Here is a 13,233-nt window from a genome sequence, read left to right on the forward strand (position 1 = left end):
GCTCTCGTCGCACACAATACTTGAACGTACCAGATCTTGGCTACCAGAAAGAGGTTACACACTGTTGACCTTGCAAATATAGATAGGTCTCTCCCTCCAAACTTGGTATATTTTTCCTTTATTTGCTCTGCTTCATTCTTCCAATAGTCATTAGTGTCTCTGTAGTGATTTAAAGGCACCCCGAGGTATTTCGTTGGTGAAACCGTCCACTGCATGTTTTCAAAGACTGCAGGGGTGTCATCCCAATCCCCATGCCAAAGGCCCAAAGATTTGTCCGAATTGATAACGCTGCCTGTCATTTTACAAAAACTCGTCGCGACACTCACCGCGTTCCTGACACTTGCTTGGTCAGTACAGAAAACAGCAATGTCGTCAGCATATGTGAGTAGCTTAACTTCGCTTGTGCTCAACTTAAAACCTTTTATTGCACTGGACGACATGATTTTCAAACAGAAAGGCTCCAGGTACAGCGCAAACAGTAAAGGAGACAATGGGAATCCTTGCCTAACAGAGGACTTTATCTGCAAACTGGCAGTTAATGATTTATTAACTTTAATCCTGCTAGAAATGTCCGCATAACACAGCATTGTTATGCCTTACATCAAGACCATCCCGACATTGATATATTCTATAATGTTGAAAAGGACTTTATGCGCAACTCTGTCGAATGCCTTCTCTAAGTCGAGTTGTAACATTGCGACTTTCCCGGAGTAGGCATCGCAGCACTCCAGGACTGTTCTAGCCACGTGTATGTTGGTCAGAATGGACCTTCCTTTTATGCCGCAAGTCTGATGTGGCCCTACAAGTTTGGTTATAACGCTTTGAAGTCTTCTGCTTAAAACTTTAGCGAAAATCTTGTAGTCCGTGTTCGTTAGACTTATTGGTCGATACGCTCGTACTGACAGCAATGCAGCTGGATCGTCTGTTTTTGGAAAAAGTACAACATGGCTCTGCCTGAAAGAAGGGGGTAACTTCCTTCTTCTGTATGCCTCAATTATAACGTTAAGGAGGACAACTGGTATTTCCGTTTTAAACGCCTTGTAGAATTCTGAACCCAAACCATCAGGGCCTGGTGATTTCCCTGCACTCAAATCCCCGATCGCCCACTCAATTTCTGCAACGTTGATTGGAGCTTCGAGGTTCGTTTTAAATTCTTCTTCTAGTTTTGGCATGAGCCTCAAGAAATCGCATGGAAATCCTTCCTCAATCTGTGGTTCGTGGCCAAGCAATTCTTGATAATAATCGACAAAAGCGCGTCGTATCAGTATCTCGTCTCGCACAACTTCATCTCTGTACATTATCGCTTTTATTTCGTTGCGCGACGCATAGCTTTTTTCGTCTGATAGAGCACGTTTGGTCGGGTTTTCACCCATATATATTTTTTCCGCACGTGCGCGTACTACTGCTCCTCTGTATCTTTCTGTATTAATTACTTCTAGTTTGCTTTTAACTTCTTTTATTTCTCTGGCAAAGGTACCCGGAGCTGCAGTTTCCGCATTCAAATAAAAGTCAAGCCGACTTTGAAGCTCAGTTTATTCTTTCCTTTGCTGTCTACGCAATGCGCCGGCTCTTTCCATGGCTGAAATTTTCGCGTTTTGTTTGAAATCTTCCCATGCTTCAGCGTAACACCCAGGTTCACTTTCCAGTAGATCTCCAATTTTTCTTTTTATTTCCTGCACATATACCTCATCATCGAGGATCTTAACATTGCATTTCCACAGCTCCCAGTTGAACTTCGCTGGTTTCCTCGGGCCTAGCGTACATATAACCAAGCTATGGTCGCTAAAAGAAACGTTTTTAACATCGTATTTATTGCAAAAGAGTGCCAAATCTGCCGAAACATAGATTCGGTCCAGTCTAGCTTGGCTGTCCCGCTGGTAGTGGGTGAACCGAGGCAATGTACCGTTTGATAGGAAGTACGCTACATCTTCTAATTGGTGTTCTACAGTCAGTGAGTTAATACTGATACACTCGCATCCCGTATCGCGGAAACTCTTGCCCTATCCTCTACTCTGCAGACACAGTTAAAATCCCCCATCATTATAACAGTCCTGTCACAGGTCAGATAATGTTCAACACTTTCGAAAAACAATCTGCGCTCATTTGCTACGTTTGGGGCATATAAACCAACTATTCGGAAATTCTGGGCCTGCAACGTTATGTCACATACAATAAGCCGCCCAGTGTCACACGTGTACACACTGTCAACAGATATTCCTGTGGAGTGCTTCACAAACAGTACACAACCACAGGCGGTACCAATTGCATGCGAAACGTATACATTGTAGTACGTCCTAAAAGGTTCAACCATGCGGTTTGTTCCTTCTTCACTTCCAATCTTTGTCTCCTGTATGGCAATTACGTCCAGCTCATTTTCCACAAACAGTCGATTCAGCTGGTATTGCTTCCTCCGCGTCGACAAGCCCCGCACATTAAGGGTGCCCACATAAAGAGGTGTTTGAAGAGTAATTGCCATTTTTTTTACGCTACACAAAACCGCATGGTAGTACCTTGCTTGATACAAGACGACAACCCACTCACATTTATAAAGCATATCCAAGTCACTCCAGCCATTTTGATTCCAACTTTGATTTTGCCGTGGCGGCGTCGACGCATTGTCTCCTCCGGTCCACTCCGCTGCTATTGTCCGGTTGAAAGAAAAAAAGGGACGTCACGTCACGTCGCCGGCGGGGCCGGCGGTTTCCGCTCGGGCCGTGGCTCGAGCGGTATTTTCGGTGTGAATTTCAATGTAGCCCTTCGAATAGGTGTCGTCTTCACAGGCGGCTCATCCGTTGCAATCTGGTCGGTCGCGTGCCCGTCTTTGCCATCTTCATGGAGTCGTTTTGACGCAAGGCTGCTGGCACTACTCATAGTGACGTCTGTAGTTACAGGGTCTTCCTCGACCCTCACGCCAGGTGCATTGCCTTGGCTCGTTGGGGCGCCCGTCACCAATGTCTCTGCAGCCTCAGTCGAAGTGTTGGCGGTCACTTCCTCAGTAAAGGTTGCATCCTTTTGCTTCACGTGGGCGGTGTGTCCGCACCAGGAATTCGCGAGCTGTCTGCCTCGGGGGTAGTTTCAGCCGCGTCTGCCTCGTCCATTAGATGTTCCGTCGATATTTCTTCATTCGCTTTGACACCCGCCACGTTTGCGTAGGTTCGCACGCAGCTGCTTTCATCATGGCCATATCGCCGACACTTAGCACACCGCGGTACCCGGCAGTCACGCCTGATATGACCCGTGGCATAGCACCTCAAGCATAGCGGGGGGCGTCCCGGTGCGACGAGTAGCGCCATGATTCCTGCAACCCGCAACTGATGGGGTAAATCTTCTAGCGTCACACCAGGCTTGAGCTTCAGACCAACTGTGCGCGTTGACGAGCCCTTGTCAGCTATTCCATGCACTCGCCAGCGTTCCTTGTAGACATCACTCACTTTCCCGTACGGTGCCAGGGCAGAACGCACTTCTTCATCTGCTACATTATGTAGTACCCAGTAGAGCTTTATATGTACTTCTTGATTTTCGGGGTCAACCATAAGGCACCGTTTCTCCTTGACCCGTACTTCACCGATTCCTACCATCTTCTTAGTAGCTTCGGCACTTTTGAACGTGACGGCCCAAACGTGGTTCATCTGGAACGCCCCCAAAGCTATTACTTCAGGGAGCACTCCAAGATGAACCAACATGTCCCGAAAATCTTCTACACGATAAGGCCAGGCTTTCAAGTCCCCGTGAAGAAAAACAGTATTCGCAACAGATGTACCTGTTGGCAGCGACGGCAGAACAACTTGATAGTCCTGGGGGTCATCAGCAAAAAACCTGTTTCCGCGGCCCACCTGGGCCGCTGATACCGCTCCGGCGGAGCTCATACCACAAGCGTCCGTTTGCTATCACGGCCGGAAGTAGAATACCTGCACTGAGCTATGCCCCCGACAACTGAAATGCAGAGAAGGCGCGTTACTATGAGCTTCAGACACAAAAATATTGCAAATAAAAAAAATGATAAAGGGGGCACCCGGGTTTGAACGGGGGACCCCTCGATCTGCAGTCGAATGCCCTACCACTGAGCTATGCCCCCGACAACTGAGCTGCAGAGAAGGCGCGTTCCTATGAGCTTCAGATACAAAAATATTGCAAATAAAAAAATGATAAAGGGGGTACCCGTGTTTGAACCGGTGACCTCTCGATCTGCAGTCGAATGCTCTACCACTGAGCTATGCCCCCGACAACTGAAATGCAGAGAAGGCGCGTTCCTATGAGCTTCAGACACAAAAATATTGCAAATAAAAAACATGATAAAGGGGGCACCCGGGTTTGAACCGGGGACCTCTCGATCTGCAGTCGAATGCTCTACCACTGAGCTATGCCCCCGACAACTGAGATGCAGAGAAGACGCGTTCCTATGAGCTTCAGACACAAAAATATTGCAAATAAAAAAATGATAAAGGGGGCACCCGAGTTTGAACCGGGGACCTCTCGATCTGCAGTCGAATGCTCTACCACTGAGCTATGCCCCCGACAACTGAAATGCAGAGAAGGCGCGTTCCTATGAGCTTCAGACACAAAAATATTGCAAATAAAAATATTATAAAGGGGGCACCCGGGTTTGAACCGGGGACCTCTCGATCTGCAGTCGAATGCTCTACCACTGAGCTATGCCCCCGACAACTGAAATGCAGAGAAGGCGCGTTCCTATGAGCTTCAAACACAAAAATATTGCAAATAAAAAAAATTATAAAGGGGGCACCCGGGTTTGAACCGGGGACCTCTCAATCTGCAGTCGAACGCTCTACCACTGAGCTATGCCCCTTTTTTTTCTTTATTGCCGCCGTCGACGTACAAAATCAAATGTTACAAATGATAAAACGTGCCAGCCACACTTTGGCCAACACAGCACTAAAATCTTTCAGTGACACCAGTTCATCGAGTACATACATACATTGTGGTGGATCAGGCAGTGATTTGTAAGCGTCTCTCACGTAAACAACACTCTCAATGAAGTGTTCTCGCACCGGTATTACAACTAAGTCTGCATGTTCAAATTGCATGCGAGTTTTCCACATAGCGTGGAGGCCCAGGACCATAATGAGGTCGTACGGTACTTGCTCTGAGGTATCTATTGGCAAAAAGCGTATCCCATACGGGTCCAGGGGTAACTGCTTCTTCAGCGTTCTCCGCAGAACGTCCCAGTGAAAGATCGGGTCCCAGCAATCTAGGAACACATGTTCTATTGTTTCTGGTTTTTTACATAAAAAGCAGTTGGTGTTCCAGGGGATGAAAATACCCTTGCTCTGAAGCCAGGTCTTATCGGGAAGTGTGTTTGTATATAATTGGAAGAAGAAGGACTTAGTCGATGGTCGTACTGGCATTTTCTTCACTCTTTTTAGCACGTCCTGTCCGGGGCCTCCACGGTGTGGCGAGTGGTACGAAGGTACGGGGAGCATCGTGTCCACAAGATCTCTGTACAATTTTTTCTTTTTAACGGTGGACAGATACTGCTGTGAGAAACGCACATTTAACATCCTATATGACATCACCACTTCACGCAGGTATCCTTTCACAGTTCCCGGCATGTTCTGAGCCGACGAAACAACGAATCCCGGAAGAAGTCTGCCCAGCCGTACTTGTACTATTGTTCGAAGAGATCATTTTGATCCCGCAGAAACACAAAGCGTGACACAATTTGTCGCAAAAACAAGTGAACCAGACCAAGCCCACCTTTCTTGACCGGGAGAAACAAGTTTGTTCGACTCGTCCTCTCCCAGGTAGAGGCCCAAATGAAAGTAGCGAAAATGCGGTGAATTTTTTGTACGCTTACCCGCGCAGCACACAACACATTCATAACAAACCATATCTTAGAAACTAAAAAGAGGTTGCAAACAGTGGCTCTAGAAAACATTGACAATTGCTTTCCTCTCCAACCGTCAGCCTTTTCCTTTGCTCTCGAAGCTTGGTCGAGTCAGTACGGTTCGGCGTCACGGTAACTTCCGAGAGGCACCCCCAGGTACTGTGTAGGCAACTTTGACCAATTCAATCGAGATAAGGTCTCCGGCGTGTCTTCCCAACTGCCATGCCAGAAGCCATAACTTTTATCCCAATTTATCTGCGCTCCAGCTGAATCGCAAAATTTTTTCGACTGCAGTAGTTGCCTCTTTAATGCTGGCTTTATTTGTACAGAGAATCGCGATGTCATCTGCATACGCCAATATTTTAACGTGTGCTGCCGGTAGTCGATAGCCTGCTATGCGGTCGTTGTTTTTAATGGCCAAACAGAGTGGCTCGAGATAAGCAGCAAACAGAAGGGGCGAAAGCGGGCATCCTTGACGCACCGACGAGAGCACACGAAAGCTATCGGTGAGCTCCCCATTAACAATGATTCGCGTTGAGCAGTCTTTGTACGCCATCGTTACGCCTTCCGTTATGACACTGCCAACGTTCGTATGTTCGAGTATGCATAGTAGAGCCTTGTGCGAGACGAGGTCGAAGGCTTTCGCCAAATCTATCTGCATCATCGCGACGTAATCGCCAATCGCGTCGCAACACTCTAGCACACTTCGAACCACGTGTACATTTGTTGTAATACTGCGGCCTTTAATGCCACAAGTCTGGTGAGGCCCTACCAATGTTTTGATGACACTTTGCAGTCGTTTCGCTAAAACTTTCGTAATTATTTTGTAGTCAACGTTGGCTAGAGTTATCGGGCGATATGAGCCTGGCAACAAACGTTTCTTTTCGTCATCACTCTTCGGGATTAACACAATATGCGAGGTTGTGAAAGACAAGGGCAATCTTTTTCGGTCATACGCTTCGCTGATAACTAGATGGAGGACATGAGCCAGCGCTGACTTAAACGTTTTATAGAAAGTGGCCCCTAAGCCATCAGGCCCAGGTGCTTTACCGGGCGCCAACTCGTCTATTGCGCACTCTATCTCACTCAGGGTAATGGGATTTTCTAGCCGTGCCTTAACTTCTTCATCGAGCTTTGGCATCAATGAAAGGAATTCCGTCTGGTAGCCATCTTTAGGTTCGCGTGGTTGACCTAAAAAGGCTTTGAAGTGATCGACGATCGCTTGTTTGATGTCGTTTTTGTCGGACGTGATGTCATTGCCTTTAGCTAGCTGGCGGATTTCCTTCCGACATGCGTACCTTTTCTCGTCTGAGAGAGCTCGTTTTGTTGGCGCTTCTTCCGCCCACAGCTTCTCAGACCTTGATCGCACAACGGCGGCTTTGTATTTCTCAGAGTCTATCCTTTCGAGTTCGGCTTTCACTTCCTTTATTTCGTTAACATACACACCAGGCTGGACACTTTCCATGCAGATGAAAAATTGCAGTTGCTGGCGAAGGTTCGTTTCTGCCTGTTTCAGGTTATGCCGAAGGACACTGCTTCTTTCAATAGCCATTGTTTTTACTTTCTGTTTAAATTCTTCCCATTTAATGGCGAAGCTTGCTAATTCGACTGAAATCAGGCTTTCTAGTTCCTTCGCAACAGCATCAACGAAAGCATCGTCATCCAGCAACTGCGCGTTCAATTTCCAGAGGTCCCAGTTAAAGGTGTGTTTGATCTGTCTTTTCCCAAAGGTGGCAGTTACCAAGCAGTGATCGCTATATGCAATGGGTTGCACATCATATTCACTACACAAGGGCACCAATTCGGCTGACACATATAATCTATCTAGCCGAGCGTGGCTATCACGCTGGAAGTGCGTAAACTGCGGGTGGGTACCGCTGGCGAAGACACTACCGATATCTTCCAAGTCGTAATCGTGCACAAGCGCATTTAGCAATACAGCACTCTTATCGCGAACGCGTAAAACTTTTGCGCGATCGTCAGCAGTGCATACACAGTTAAAATCCCCCAGCAGTATGACGACCTTGTGGCAGTTTACGTACGCTTCAAGTCGCTCAAAGAAGATTCGCTGGTCTGTTTCAATATTCGGCGCGTAGACACAAATGACTCGGAAATCCATATCGCAATAACAAAAATCAGCCACTAAAAGGCGACCTGTTTCACACGAAAACACTGACTTCACACAAATGCCAAAGTTTCTTCGAATGAATATAGCGCAACCACCTGATCCACCTACAGCGTGAGAAACACACACGTCGAAGTGCGCACGAAAATTGGACACCATTCTGTCGGTTAGCTCTTGGTTCTCTATTTTGGTTTCTTGGATTCCCACAAGATGCAAGTCATTATCTAAGAGTACGCGACTTAGCTGGCATTGCCGCCTTCTTGCACCAAGCCCTCGTACATTTAACGTGGCTACACGTAGCGCTCCTTCGATATTAGCTGCCATGACTACACGGTAGAATGGTGCCCATCACAGTTACGCAGGGACGAGTGTTGATAATGACGCGCCGATAACCGCGTCGAATGCCACAAAAGGGAACACAACCCGACCTCTCGAAAGCAACACTCAAATGCAACTCGGGCCCTCGTTCCTGACACATATCCAAGAGAATAGCGCTCAGGGTGACGGCCATTGCACTCACGAACCCCCCAACCCGCCTCAAGCAAAACACAGTACAGAACTACGGAGGCGGTTTACCCGCCTGCCGTGGATCGGCCGTAATGTTCGGCCGCAGCTTCAAGGTTGGTCTCCTCATACCTGGCGCTTTGGGCGGTGGCTCGTCTCCGCCGCTGCTGTCATGCATCGTAGCCAGGCTATTGGTCTGGTCGCGCGGACGTTTCCCCGCCTGCAAGTTGGCAAGCCCGGTATGGGTGTCCATGTCTTCATGTTCAGGGGGGGTGGAGGCCGCTCCCGGATCAGGTGGGCTCTCTTCCTCACGGTTCGGCATGGCTACAGTGCCCTCCACTTGCTCTTGCTGTTCAGTGGCGACGGCTTCATCGACATGTTGCCCCTGTTTCTGAAGTCGTGCCTCCGACTCTGCCACCTCGCCAGCTGCTTCCTTAGCCGTGGTCGATGTGTCTTCCATATCCGCCTCGTCCATGAGTAGGGCGGAGTTGTCGTCGTTGCTCACGGGTCCGGTCACGCTTGCGTACGTCCGCTCGCACTGACTCTCTTCGTGACCGAAGCGTCGGCACGCACCACACCGCGGAATGCGGCAGTCGCGACGAATATGGCCCGTTCCGCGGCAGCGCAGGCAGAGTGGGGCCCTGCCCGGCACAACCACGAGAGCCAGCTCACCGGCGACGCTCACCTGGTGCGGGAGGTCGTCAAGCATTACGCCCGGCTTCAACTTGAGCGTAACCAGTCTTGTAGTACAGTTCTTATCAGCCACGCCATGCACCCGCCACTGGTCGCGGGCGACGTCCGTGACCTTTCCAAACGGCGCGAAGGCAAGACGCACGTCCTCGTCAGGAACGGTGTGCAGCAGCCAATGCACTTTTAAGCGTACATCCTGGTTGGCGGGGTCAATGACGAGGCATCGGCCCTTCTTGACCTGTAGCTCACCAACACTGACGATCTTCTTCACAGCTTCGTTGTCTTTGAAGGTCACGGCCCAAACATGGCTCATACGGTAGGCCCCGAGAGCCAGCACTTCCGGCAGGAGCAATAACGGGGCGAGCGCATCGCGGAAATCTTCCACCCGGTATGGGCGGGCCCTGATATCACAATTTAAAAAAAACTGTGTTCACAACAAAACGCCCTGTTGGCAAACTCGGCAAAACAACTTGGTACTCGTTGTCCGCAACGACACTCCTGTTACCGCGGCCTCACTGAGCTATGCCCCCGACAACTGAGATGCAGAGAAGGCGCGTTCCTATGAGCTTCAGACACAAAAATATTGCAAATAAAAAAATGATAAAGGGGGCACCCGGGTTTGAACCGGGGACCTCTCGATCTGCAGTCGAATGCTCTACCACTGAGCTATGCCCCCGACAACTGAAATGCACAGAAGGCGCGTTCCGATGAGCTTCAGACACAAAAATATTGCAAATAAAAAAATTGATAAAGGGGGCAACCGGGTTTGAACCGGGGACCTCTCGATCTGCAGTCGAATGCTCTACCACTGAGCTATGCCCCCGACAATTGAGATGCAGAGAAGGCGCGTTCCTATGAGCTTCAGACACAAAAATATTGCAAATAAAAAAAATGATAAATGGGGCATCCGGGTTTGAACCGGGGACCTCTCGATCTGCAGTCGAATGCTCTACCACTGAGCTATGCCCCCGACAACAGAGATGCAGAGAAGGCGCGTTCCTATGAGCTTCAGACACAAAAAATATTGCAAAAAAATGATAAAGGGGAGGAGGAGGAAACAACTTTATTTTGTTAATTTGCTTAGGTGGCTACCAGGTTTGGAGTCGGCGCCAGGTGACTTCTTGTCCCTTGGTGAGCTTGGGATGAGGTGGGGGTTTTGTCCGTCTTGCGAGGCGGCAGTATTGGGCAATTTCGTGGTATGCGGTATCGTCTCACCATAGCAGTGAATCAGACGGTCCATTTAATGATAAAGGGGGCACCCGGGTTTGAACCGTGACCTCTCAATCTGCAGTCGAATGCTCTACCACTGAGCTATGCCCCCCCCCCCCTTTTTTTCTTTATTGCCTGTTTTGACAGAAATACACTGAACCAAAACAAAAACATGAGTACACATATAAAATACATCAGTCACACTTGACTGACGTGGTCATATTAAAATCTTTTCAAATTTACAAGGTCATCGAGAATAGCCACCCATTCAGGAGGCTCGGTTCGCGCTTGATAATGTTCTCTAACATCTGCAATACTGAGAATGAAATTTTCACGTGTCGTGCGAACATTTATATCAGCATGACGGACCGACATTTTTGTCTTCCACAAGCTGGGGAGGCTCAGGAGCATGAACGTATCGTACCGTATTTCACCTTCATTATCAGTGCCCAAGAAACGTACACCTATCGGTGTGATTGGAAGATCTTTTTTGAGCGTTCGTTGTAGGATGTCCCAATGAAATATTGCATCCCAACAGTCAATGAAAGCATGATCAATGGTGTCACAAAAGAGCGCGTAATCCAAGCGCGCGCTAAGTGTCGCGCAAGCCAGCGAAAGAACACGCCGGCCCCGCGGCAACTTCAACAGAGGGGAGAGCGCATACGCCTCAAGCAAGAACGCTAACAACGGCGCCGAAACGTCTGGAAGAGACTCGACGAAGCGACGTTAACCGGAGAGAAAGAGAGAAAGAGAGTACACGCGCGCGCAGAGACACCTTCTCACCCGGCGAGTCGCGAGAGGGATAACTACAGCGTGTACGCGCGCGCCAACAGCATGAGTCATCATCACCCCCCCCCCCTCGACAACACTCAGACGGCGGTCGAAGGTACGAGAAAAGACGCGAAGCTTCCCAAACTTTGGCCCTGCTACGAGATCACGACTCCGATAGGAAGGTTCGAGAACGCCTGTAGAAGCTATATAACCGCCGTGCTAAAATCGTTCAGTGGAATTCAGGAATTCGGGAGTTCAGAGAGTCCAGTCCGCACCGGTGAAGTGATGTAACCTGAAGACCGAGCGTCTGCCGAAGAAGGGGATTCCCCGGCAAGCTAGTCGACGGTTTCATCGAGCGTCTGCATTTCCGGAAGAAGTTCCTTCTTCGAAAATTGCGCGAGTTACGCCGAGATCGTCTGACTCCAAGACCAACCAGCACGGTGAATACGACTGGACACCTAGTGTTCCTATTTATTTTGTACTTTACGTGTTGAACTCTTAGTGCTTGTCGTGAATTATTTTCTTGTGTTTGTTAATACCCATCTGATTTGTATTGTGTTGTGTCTAGCCCTTAGTGTGCAAGTGTGTGTGTAACTGCCTTGTGTGAAGAATATGTTTTGTTGGGTTTTGACAACTCTTGGCTCTGACTCGATCTTTGGACAGCAACCGGCGTTCCCTGGCGCATCATAGGGCCCACTCTTAATTGTCCTTGCTTTCGTGGGATTATTTTCGGAAGCTGATAAGTCGGCTTTGGAATTTAGTCCGGCGTCTGCGCCTCGTTCACCGGGGTCTGTGACAATATTTCTGGCGTCCGCGACAAGGACTTTTCTGGTGAAAATTGTTTGTCCATAATAGGGAGAAACAGCCTAGGGTCGTTTACATTGCCATTGTAAACGATTTTGAGTTTTGCACCACGTTTTGCTAACTTGTGTGCAGAGAGCGGTTTGATAGTTGAAATCTAGGCAGATAATTTTGCACGCGGCTAGTTTTTGAAGGGCATTATGTATCTAGAGAAATTAGTTGCCCTTGGTGAGAAGATGGGTCTTTCCGCAGCGGAACTACGGAAGTGGGTTAGCCAGAAGGAAAAAGAAGCTTTAGAAAGAGAGAGAGAGAGGCTAGCGGCCGAAAGGGCCAAAGAAGAAAGAGAAGCAAAGGAGCGCGAAAGAGAGGCCCAGGAGTGAAAAGAAAGAGAAGCGAAGGAGCGACAGATAAAAAAAGAAAGAGAGGCGAAGGAGCGACAGATAAAAGAAGAAAGAGAGGAGAAGGAGCGACAGGGGGAAGCTGAAATAGCTGAGAGAGAAAGACAAAGACAGCACGAGTTAGAACTCGAACGACTTCGTTTGCAGCAGCGCACAGACGCTCCCGCTCAGGCAAGGGTCGATAGCACTGAAAGGGAAGAGACTAGCTTCCGTCTGAACCCAAGCAAACTGCTTGTGACATTTGATGAAAGAAAAGATGATCTCGATGCTTACTTGCACAGATTTGAGACAGTTGCTAAAAGCCAGAATTGGCCAGAGGATCAATGGGCCACTGCGTTGAGCACGTGTTTGAGTGGAGAAGAACTTAGTGTGTACGGTAGGCTGACGCCAACCGATGCCTCTAATTATGGAAGGGTGAAAGCTGCTTTACTGAAGAGATTTAGGTTCACCGTAGAAGGCTTCCGAGATAAGTTTAGGACTGGAAAGCCCGCCGATGGCGAGACTGCCATGCAATTTGCCGCGCGGCTCAGTCACTATTTTGATAGGTGGACCGAACTTTCAGAGACTGCACAGGAGTACGGTGCACTTAGAGAGCTTCTGAGCAAGGAGCAATTCCTCATCAGTTGCCACCCGAGCCTGTCTCTCTATCTGAAAGAAAGGAAGGCTAAATCGCTTCAAGATATGTTGGAATTGGCAGACCAATTTTTGGAAGCACAGGGAGATACCAATCTCTCCAAGATCAGAAAAGAGGAGCCAGGTGACGCAAAGAAAGCGACATCCGATGAAAGGAGAAACCCTCAGAAGCCGGTTCCGAGGTGTTATCTCTGTAGCCGACTGGGCCACCATGCTAGCAATTGTCGGACCAATTTTACGCGCCCCAATGACGTCAA

At 48.8% G+C, this 13,233-nt stretch overlaps 10 non-coding genes across 10 annotated transcripts; all 10 read right to left on the reverse strand.

The window, feature by feature from the left end:
- Positions 1-4,003: 4,003 nt before the first annotated feature.
- Trnac-gca (transfer RNA cysteine (anticodon GCA)) lies at positions 4,004-4,075 on the reverse strand. The gene has a single exon. It is a non-coding gene; the product is annotated as a tRNA-Cys (tRNA).
- A 74-nt stretch (positions 4,076-4,149) lies between these two features.
- Trnac-gca (transfer RNA cysteine (anticodon GCA)) lies at positions 4,150-4,221 on the reverse strand. The gene has a single exon. It is a non-coding gene; the product is annotated as a tRNA-Cys (tRNA).
- Positions 4,222-4,296: 75 nt separating this feature from the next.
- Positions 4,297-4,368, reverse strand: Trnac-gca (transfer RNA cysteine (anticodon GCA)). Its single transcript has one exon. It is a non-coding gene; the product is annotated as a tRNA-Cys (tRNA).
- Positions 4,369-4,442: 74 nt separating this feature from the next.
- Trnac-gca (transfer RNA cysteine (anticodon GCA)) lies at positions 4,443-4,514 on the reverse strand. The gene has a single exon. It is a non-coding gene; the product is annotated as a tRNA-Cys (tRNA).
- A 74-nt stretch (positions 4,515-4,588) lies between these two features.
- Positions 4,589-4,660, reverse strand: Trnac-gca (transfer RNA cysteine (anticodon GCA)). The gene has a single exon. It is a non-coding gene; the product is annotated as a tRNA-Cys (tRNA).
- Positions 4,661-4,735: 75 nt separating this feature from the next.
- On the reverse strand, positions 4,736-4,807 carry Trnac-gca (transfer RNA cysteine (anticodon GCA)). The gene has a single exon. It is a non-coding gene; the product is annotated as a tRNA-Cys (tRNA).
- A 4,961-nt stretch (positions 4,808-9,768) lies between these two features.
- On the reverse strand, positions 9,769-9,840 carry Trnac-gca (transfer RNA cysteine (anticodon GCA)). Its single transcript has one exon. It is a non-coding gene; the product is annotated as a tRNA-Cys (tRNA).
- Positions 9,841-9,915: 75 nt separating this feature from the next.
- On the reverse strand, positions 9,916-9,987 carry Trnac-gca (transfer RNA cysteine (anticodon GCA)). The gene has a single exon. It is a non-coding gene; the product is annotated as a tRNA-Cys (tRNA).
- A 75-nt stretch (positions 9,988-10,062) lies between these two features.
- Positions 10,063-10,134, reverse strand: Trnac-gca (transfer RNA cysteine (anticodon GCA)). Its single transcript has one exon. It is a non-coding gene; the product is annotated as a tRNA-Cys (tRNA).
- Positions 10,135-10,414: 280 nt separating this feature from the next.
- Trnac-gca (transfer RNA cysteine (anticodon GCA)) lies at positions 10,415-10,485 on the reverse strand. Its single transcript has one exon. It is a non-coding gene; the product is annotated as a tRNA-Cys (tRNA).
- Between the last annotated feature and the right edge of the window lie 2,748 nt (positions 10,486-13,233).

The sequence above is a fragment of the Dermacentor silvarum genome, chromosome 1 (genome assembly GCF_013339745.2).
Source record: "Dermacentor silvarum isolate Dsil-2018 chromosome 1, BIME_Dsil_1.4, whole genome shotgun sequence".
In the NCBI taxonomy this organism is placed as follows: domain Eukaryota; kingdom Metazoa; phylum Arthropoda; class Arachnida; order Ixodida; family Ixodidae; genus Dermacentor; species Dermacentor silvarum.